The sequence below is a fragment of the Cebus imitator genome, unplaced genomic scaffold (assembly GCF_001604975.1).
Source record: "Cebus imitator isolate Cc_AM_T3 unplaced genomic scaffold, Cebus_imitator-1.0 Scaffold266, whole genome shotgun sequence".
Lineage (NCBI taxonomy): Eukaryota > Metazoa > Chordata > Mammalia > Primates > Cebidae > Cebus > Cebus imitator.
In genome coordinates, this window is record NW_016107581.1 from 2,182,782 (window position 1) to 2,192,167 (window position 9,386).

At 47.7% G+C, this 9,386-nt stretch overlaps 1 pseudogene across 1 annotated transcript; it reads right to left on the reverse strand.

Annotated features, from left to right (window-relative positions):
- Positions 1 to 7,553: 7,553 nt before the first annotated feature.
- LOC108283897 lies at positions 7,554 to 9,155 on the reverse strand (annotated as a pseudogene). Its single transcript, XR_001816995.2, has one exon. The product of XR_001816995.2 is annotated as a hsc70-interacting protein-like (transcript).
- Between the last annotated feature and the right edge of the window lie 231 nt (positions 9,156 to 9,386).

The window sequence follows — 9,386 nt, forward strand, 5'->3', positions numbered from 1 at the left end:
AAAAAAAAAAAAAAAGATAACAAGCCACAAATTTCACAATTGTAGATTTCCCCCAAATATTTGAACAGTGACTGTATATTTATCAGTGAACTTTTCACAAATCTGATATTGCGGTTTCCCTTAAATGCCACGAAGAGGAGAAAAACGGTAATACCCTCTCCATCATACTTTTCGCAAGTCTGATATGCCAGATTCTTACAAATGCTTTAAGTATCTTTGAGAAGGCTGGGCAAGGTGGCTTAGACCTGTAAGTCACTGCACTCCAGCCTGGGCAACAAGGGCAAAATTTTGTCTGGGGTGGGGGGAAGAACTCCCAGAGAGCTCCCTTACCCTTCCACCAAGTGGGGACACAGCAAGAAGGTGCCAGCAATGAACCAGGAAACTGGCCCACACCAGTCACGGAATCTGCCAGTGCCTTGATCTTAGAGTCCGCACCCTCCAGAGCTGTGATACATGTTTGTTCCTTAAGCTACACAGTCTATGGTATTTTTGTTATAACAGCCTGAATACCCTCTCACCAAGGATGAGTCAGTTCTCACGAAGCCGACATTCCAGGCAAAGCCTGTGTGCCTGTATTATCTTAGACTTTGTCATAACCACATGAGTTGGGAAATTGATTTTTTTTTTTGAGACGGAGTTTCACTCTTGACGCCCAGGCTGCAATGGTACTTGGCTCACTGCAGCCTCCACCTCCCAGGTTCAAGTGATTCTCCTGCCTCAGCCTCCGGAATAGCTGAGATTACAGGCAACTGCCACCGCACCCAGCTAACTTTTTCGCATATTTAGTAGAGATGGGGATTCGCCATGTTGGCCAGGCTGGTCTCGAACCCCTGACTTCAGGTGGTCCACCTGCCTTGGCCTCCCAAAGTGCTAGGAATACAGGCGTCAGCCGCTGCGCCCGGTCAGGAAATTGATTTTGGTGATCCTGATATACTTCCCACAACTGCCTACTCAGAGTGTATTTTTGCATTTATTATTATTGAGATGGAGTTTCACTCTGTCGCCCGAGCTGTAATGCAGTGGCGGGATCTCGGCTCACTGCAACATCCACCTCCCAGGTTCAAGCGGTTCTCCCTGCCTTAGCCTCCCGAGTAGCTGGGGTTACAGGCGCCCGCCACGATGCCAGGCCTAATTTTTGTATTTTTAGTTGAGACCGAGTTTCACCATGTTGGCCAGGCTGGTCTCGAACCCCTGACCTCAAGTGATCCGCCCGCCTCGGCGTCCCAAAGTGCTTGGATTACAGGCATGAGCCACCCCGCCCGGTCGATTCGGAGTGTCTTATTTTTATAATACAGCCTGAAAAACTTGTTCTAAGTCATAGTATTGTAATAGGTTATGACATGACATTATTTCACGGCTGTTTGTTCCAGGACCTTCTCCGGGAAACGTGTGGAACGTTTCCTCTTTGTTACACACTCAGGGTGAGCCCGTTTGCAAGCTTCGTCTCTGTCTCTTTGCCACGAAGCTGACCCTCCAGTTCTGTGACCCCCTTGCCAGTTGGCACCAGCAGCACGGAGGCCCTGGTAGGGTGCTGGCTGGCGGGAGGAGGGTGCGGGGGTCTCCTCACCAGCTCCTGACTCCACGTTGCATCTTGCCAGCAGCCAGGGTCAGCCAAGGCTTCCGCTTCCTGTTACTTTCCGCACTTCCGGATGTAGATTTCCAGGCCCCTCAGACTGACAACCCAGCCCGCCGGAGGCCACGCCCTCTCGGAGGTCCGAGACCCGCTGCCTGCAGCCCCTCCCTAGAGATCTGTTTAGTTTGCAGAGGTGGCCGTTTTTTTCTTTTCGTTTTCTGTTGAGAAATGCTGAGTGTATGATAAAAAATGTTGTTTGTTACGAAGAACGATGGCAAGGAAAACCTAGCCGCCCCCCCACCCACCCAGTGGAAAACTGGGGCATTCTAAAGTAGCAAGACAGTATATGTCTATCACACCCCGGTTAAAACAATTCTTTAAGCACCGGCTATGTGACCCTGACCCCGTGGTTCCCTCGTGGAGAATACTTTTTAGTTGGTGATCAGTGGTAAGCAGGCAGCAGCTGCCTACCTAGTTTATTTTTGTTCTACGAGAAAACACAGAACACCTGTTTGTTCATAATAATCACCTCTTCAGAGAGATTGTGGTTCGGAATCTGCTTGAGCCCTCAGTGAGGAATGCTGTCAGCTCAGAAGGCTGTTGACCCCACCCCACTGCAGTTCCACTCTGCTATTCTATCTGGGTGCTTCTTAATGCCTTCAGCACCGCCTGAATGGGGGTCTCTAGGGCCGAGCTAGTCTTGGTATTTTTCTTTCTTTCTTTTTCTTTTTTTTTTTTTTTGAGTTGGAGTCTTGCTCTGTTGCCCAGGCTACAGTGCAATGGGGCGAGACCTCGGCTCACTGCAACCTCTGCCTCCAGGGTTCAAGCGATTCTCCCGCCTTAGCCTCCTGAGTAGCTGTAACCACAGGTTCATACCACCATGCCCGGCTAATGTTTTGTATTTTTAGTAGAGATGAGGTTTCACCATGTTAACCAGGATGGCCTGGATTTCCTGACCTTATGATCCACCCACCTTGGCCTCCCAAAATATTGGGATTACAGGCGTGAGCCACCACGCCTGGCCAGGTTGCCATTTTCTCATAATAAAACTTACCAAAAAAAAAAAAAAAAAGTGATCAGTTAAAACCTGTAAAACAGGTGGCAGATGATCAGAATTAAAATGCTTTAAAATCTTTTGTTATTCTGGAATATGACTGAGTGATTAGGTTTTGTCATTTTAAGGATGCATGTTAAAATTTCAAGAGTAAGCCAGGTACAGTGGCTCGCGCCTGTAATCCCAGCACTTTGGGAGGCCGAGGTGGGTGGATCACCTGAGATCAGGAGTTCAAGACCAGCCTGGCCAACATGGTAAAACCCCATCTCTACTAAAAATACAAAAATTAGCCAGCCGTGGTGATGGGCGCCTGTAATCCCAGCTACTCAGTAGGCTGAGGCAGGAGAATTCCTTGAACCCAGTAGGCAGAGGTTGCAGTGAGTGGAGATCATACCAATGCACTCCAGCCTGGGAGACAAGAGAGAGACTCTGTCTCAAAAAAAAATTTTTTTTCAAGAGTGGGCCAGGCACTGTGGCACATGCCTGTAATCCCAGCACTTTGGGAGACAGAGGCAGGAGGATCGATCCCTTAAGCCCAGGAGTTTGAGACCAGCCTGGGTAACACGGTAAAAACCCCATCTCTACAAAACATACAAAAATTAGCCAGGCGTGGTGGCAGACACCTACAGTTCCAGCTACTTAGGAGGCTGAGGTGGGTGGGTTGCCTGAATCCAGGAGTTCAAGGCTGCAATGAGCCATGATTATACCACTGCACTCCAGTCTGGGTAACAGATCAAGACCCTCTAAAAATAAATAATTTTTCTAAACTTGCAAATGGTCACAAACATTTAAAAATTTGGAAGGGCCAGGCATGGTGGCTCACGCCTGTAATCCCAGCACTTAGAGAGGCCGAGGTGGGTGGATCACTTGAGGTCAGGAATTCGAGACCAGCCTGACCAACATGGTGAAATCCCATCTCTTTAAAAAAATTAAAAATAAATAAAGATTTGGAAATATAGTACCAGCAATTCTTACTTTCCAGATCCATTTGAAAGTCACATGCCCCCTTGACCCCATCACCACACTAACCCATACTCCAGCGTGTACTTTCTGCAAACAAGGACATTCTCCTACACAACCAAGCACGGCTGTCACAATCAGGAGAGCTGCCTTGACCCACGACCACTCTGGCATCGTCAGACCTCCTTCGTGTTTGCCATATGTCCCAGTGACGTTTTTTATGGCAAAAGAATGCAGTTCAGAGCTGGGTGCGGTGGCGCACACCTATAATCCCAGCACTTTGGCAGGCCAAGGCAGGTGGATCACCTGAGGTCAGGAGTTCGAGACCAGCCTGGGCAACATGGTGAAACCCTGTCTCTACTAAAAATGCAAAAATTAGCTGGGCGTGGTTGTGGATGCCTGTAACCCCGGCTACTTGGAAGGCTGGGGCAGGACAATCTCTTGAACCCGGGAGGATGAGGTTGCAGTGAGCCAAGATTGTGCCACTGCACTCCAGCCCGGGCGACGAGAGTGTAACTCTATCACTCGGCCGCGTGTGGTGGCTCACGCCTGTAATCCCAGAACTTTGGGAGGCCCAGGTGGGTGGATCACAAGGTCACGTGTTCGAGACCAGCCTGGCCAACACAGTGAAACCCTGTCTTTACTAAAAATACAAACAAATTAGCCAGGTGCGGTGGCGGGTGCCTGTAATCCCAGCTACTCTGGAGGCTGAGGCAGGAGAATTGCTTGAACCTGGAGGCGGAGGTGGCAGTGAGCTGAGATTATGATCATGCCACTGCAGTCCATCCAGCCTGCGCAACAGAGCTGGACTCCGTCTCAAAAACACAAACAAACAAAAAATTAGCCAGGCATGGTGGCGTGCACCTGTAATTCCAGCTACTCAGAAGGCTGGGGTGGGAGAATGGCTTAAACCCGAGAGGTGGAGGTTGTAGTGAGCTGAGATCGCGCCAGTGCCCTCCAGCCTGGGCGACAGAACAAGACTCAGCTCTCCCCACCGCCCCCCTCGTACCCTGCCCCCCGCCAAAAAAAAAAAAAGAATGCAGTTCAGGGTCACGCACTGCTTCTGCAGGCAGGTGTCTCTGATAGTCAGGAAGGACAGCTCTGCCGTCTTCCCTGGTGTTCATGACCTTGCCATTTGGAACACTGCAGGCCACTTATCACTGGTCTCTCCCTGTGTGGATTTATTTGATGTTTCCTCGTGATCGGATTCTTTGGCAGCACAGCGACTGACATCACGCTGTGTGTTTCTCATTGGAAGTCAGGTCAGTCGGGTGTCCACCTCTCCAATTTCTGATGACATTTGCTTAGTCACATGAAGCAGGTGGCATCAGCCAGACTTCTCCTTTGCCAAACAATGAGAGCTTTGTGGGGAGAGACTTTGAAACTGTACAAATATCTATTTCTCATGAGGGGTTGTTTGTTTGTTTTCTTTTTTCTGCCTTTTTTTTTTTTTTTTGAGATAGAGCCTCACTCTGTTGCCAGGCTGGAGTGCAGTGGCATGATCTCTGCTCACTGTAACCTCTGCCACCAGGTTCAAGTGGCTCTCCTGCCTCAGCCTCCAGAGTAGTTGGGATTACAGGCACCCACCTCCAAGCCAGGCTAATTTTTGTAGTTTTAGTAGAAACGGGGTTTCACCATCTTGGCCAGGCTAGTCTTGAACTCTTGATCTCATGATCCACTCGCCTCGGCCTCCCAAAGTGCTGGGATTACAGGTGTGAGCCACCATTATATATTGATATATATATCATTATATAATTAGTTATATCATTCTCTATTTTAGGTGTTCAAACTTATTTATTTTTGGTACTCTTTTTATTTACTTTTTTTTTTTTTTTTTTTTTAGGCAAGAGTCTGTCTCTGTCGCCCAGGCTGGAGTGCAGTGGCGCAATCTCAGCTCACTGCAACCTCTACCTCCTAGGTTCCAGCGATTCTCCTGCCTCAGCCTCCCAAGTAGTTGGGATTACAGGCATGTGTCACCACGCCTGGCTAATTGTGTATTTTTAGTAGAGACGGGGTTTCACCACATTGGCCAAGCTGGTCTCAAACTCCTGACCTCATGATCCGCCTGCCTCAGCCTCCCAAAGTGCTGGGGTTACAGGTGTGAGCCACTGCACCTGGCCCTTTTTATTTTTGGGGGGTGCTCTGTATTTAGCCCTCTATTTTCCCAACAGGAGCCCCCTCAAGCTGGTGGCTATGTGCTATGGTTGTTTGTTTTTGAGACAGGGTCTCACTCTGTCGCCCAGGCTACAGTGCGATTTGGCTCACTGCAACCTGCCTCCCAGGCTGGAATCTTCCTCCCACCTTAGCCCAGCAAGTACCTGGGATTACAGCGCACCACCTAATGATTGTATTTTTAGTAGAGTTGGGGTTTCAGCATGTTCCCCAAGCTGGTCTCGATCTCCTGGCCTCAAGTGATCTGCCCACCTCAGCCTCCCAAAGTGCTGGGATTGCAGATGTGAGCCACTGCGCCCAGCCTGTTTGTTTGTTTTAATCAACTCTCATGGGTTTCAAAGCTATGCGTTTTTGATATGCCCCCATTAGTCACACTTGAGTCATTCCCAATTTCTGGTACAGCAAAATATTCTAAGCTCATTTTTTTCTTTAAACCAGCTCTAGAGGCCGGGCACGGTGGCTCATGCCTGTAATTGCAACACTTTGGGAGGCTGAGGCAGGTAGATCACGGGGTCAGGAGTTCCAGACAAGCTTGGGAAAGCTTTCATTCGAGACAAGAGTCTGTCTGTCACCCAGGTTGGAGTGCAGCGGAGCCATCTCGGCTTACCGCAACCTCCACCCCCTGAGTTCAAGTGATTCTTGATCCCAGCACTTTGGTGAAATCCTGTCTCTACTAAAAACTACAAAAATTATCCAGGCATGGTGGCACATGCCTGTAATCCCAGCTACTGGGGAGGCTGAGGTAGAGAACTGCTTGAACCGGGAGGTGGAGGTTGCAGTGAGCCGAAATCGCACCATTGCACTCCAGCCGAGGCGACAGAGCAAGACTCCGTCTTAGACAGAAAAACAAACAAAAAACAGCTCTAGAATCAGCCGTGTCTCCAAGGCTGGTTCTAGAATGGGAAGCCAAGATTCGAACACTAACAGGGCTCATTGCTTTTGCTTTTGAATTTTGGCTATTAACAGTTCCTCTCAGTGGACAGATTTTATATATATATATACACATACACACATACACACATATACACACATACACACACGCACACACACACATATACACTCACACACACACATATATATGTGTGTGTGGCCAGACACAGTAGCTCACGCCTGTAATCCCAGCACTTTGGGAGGCTGAGGCAGGAGGACTGCTTGAGCCCAAGAGTTTGAGACCAGCCTGGGCAACATAGTGAGACCCCGTCTCTACTAATAATTTAAAAATGAGCGGGGTGTGATGGTGTACACCTGTGGTCCAAGCTGCTAAGGCTGAAGCTGGAGCATCTCAGATGAGGCATATTACATGGTATATAGAATAAACAAGGGGATATCTAAGATTGTGCCACTTCAGCCTGGGCAACAGAGTGATACTCTGTTTAAAAAAAAAAAAAGAAGACAAATTCAATACCTCTAGTTTTCTCCCTTTCCCTATTTATTTATTTATTTATTTATTGTGGAAATAATATGATACATTTATTAGCTATACTAGACAAGAACAGAACTAAGTACTCCAACTCTACTGCAGCATTACAAAAAAAATCATCCCTTCACCACAGTGTGAGATCTAAGGACAACCCGCCCAAGGATGCATGTTATATAAAACACAGCAAGATTGCTGCTGCCCTGCCAGGTACTTCCAGTCTCTACCCAGGCCCTACTGAAATACTGGTGGTCCCAATTAGTTTTATTAAAATAAATCTTCAAAGAAAAAGATAAAGCATTTAAAAAGAGAAGTCAAAATGCTTCAGGAACCACATATCCAACACAAACTTTATCCTCCACAAACTAAGTTTATTAGTTTGCCTCGCACTAATAAACTTTTATTTCACTTAAATTAGAGCAAAAATCTTCTATACATTCAGTATCTTCCCTGCCCAATAATTCAAAGAAAAAAAAATCCAAAATGGGTAGTAAAGAAATACATAAGAATTAACAGACCCTTTAAATTTGTTTTAAATATTTTTAAAGTTAAAAAGTGTTTAAAGTTTGTAATTCCTAGTAGGAAAACATTACCTGAATGAATACCCTAATGCAAACTACTGTAAAATGCTTCAGCTGCATTTGGGGGAGAGGAGTAGGGATTATCTTCAAAGCGCCCCAGCTCTCTTGATAAGAAGGTCAGAGGGACATCGGTTTGTATTATTGCGACATCCATAAGGTGATCTACGTTGCTTTTCCTTCAGCAAAGTCTTTATTTATAGGGCATTATGCTTGACCTCCAAATTTGGCTGACAATTTGCTGATAAGATTCATAACTTTTGTGTTGCTCTGGTATTTTGACATATTTGCTGGGTTCTGAGCCACATCCTGGAAGGCCACCATAACTTCTGGATCCTGCATGGCTGCAAGAACCTCTGGATCACTAAGAATTTCATTGAGCGCAGGCATTCCAGCCATTCCAGGCATGCCCCCTCCCATTCCGGGCATTCCTCCGGGAAAACCACCAGGCATTCCTCCAGGAAAGCCACCTGGAAAGGAGCCATACTGAGCTCCTGACTGTCGTCTGGCTTCTTCCTCCCTCTGGGATCTCTCATGCTCTTCTCAAGCCTTCTTAACTCTTTCTTTCTTTGGTCTCTCGCTCTTCACGTTTTCGCTCATACTTTCTCCGATGTTCTGCAGTTTTCCGTGCCCTAGGCTGAACTGCGTTCAGCATTTTGCACGCGCTTCTTCATCATAATCCAGTTTACAGGCAAGGGCAAGATCATGGGCTGCTTCTTCCCAGTGGCCTAGAAGTCTGTGTGCTTTCCCTCGCCCCTTGTAAGGCTGAGCTGAATCAGGATTTATTTCAATGGCTCTGTCACAGTCTCGGATGGCAGCATTTGGCTTCTGTAATTTGACGAAGACACGGGCCCTCCTGGCATACAAAATGGCCAAGCGAGGAGTCAGCTTGATGGCATCTGTGAATAAGTCAATGCCTTTCTGTGATTCACCATCATTTAGGGCTTCAATAGCAGCCATTCTCTTACCATTTGCCTGATCCATCATCTCCTCTGTTATCTCTGCATTCTCATCTCCCATTTCTTGAGGGGTGTCAGTGTCTGGTTCAGTCACACCTTCATTATCAGTTTCTAGGTCACTTTCCTCACTTGATGGTTCGGCTGCCTTTAAGTCTTCCTCTACCTTCTTACTATCAGGTTTTTCTTCCTTGGTATTTTCTTCTGATTTAGCTTTCTGAGTAGCAGGTGGTATGTTACCCCCCATCCTCTCCACCCACTCCCTCAGGAAGCGCATTTCTTCTGTGTGCAGAACGCTTGGATCCTGCTTACACATCTTCACAAAGGCCCGAAGCTCGTTCACTTTTCGGGGGTCCATGGTTGTGAGGCGGTGAGCGAAGCTAAGGGTCTGCGGCCCACTTCCAGGCCGAGGCGCTGGCTCGGCGTGACCGCGCAGAAGGGGGTGTCTCTTATTTATTTATTTTATGTTTTTGAGACCGAGTTTCACTCTTATTGCCGAGGCTGGAGTGCAATGGCGGGATCTCGGCTCACTGCAACCTCTGCCTCCTGGGTTCAAGCGATTCTTCTGCCTCAGCCTCCCAAGTAGCTGGGATTACAGGCATGCACCACGACGCCCAGCTAATTTTGTACTTTTAGTAGAGACAGGGTTTCTCCATGTTGGTCAGGCTGGTCTCAA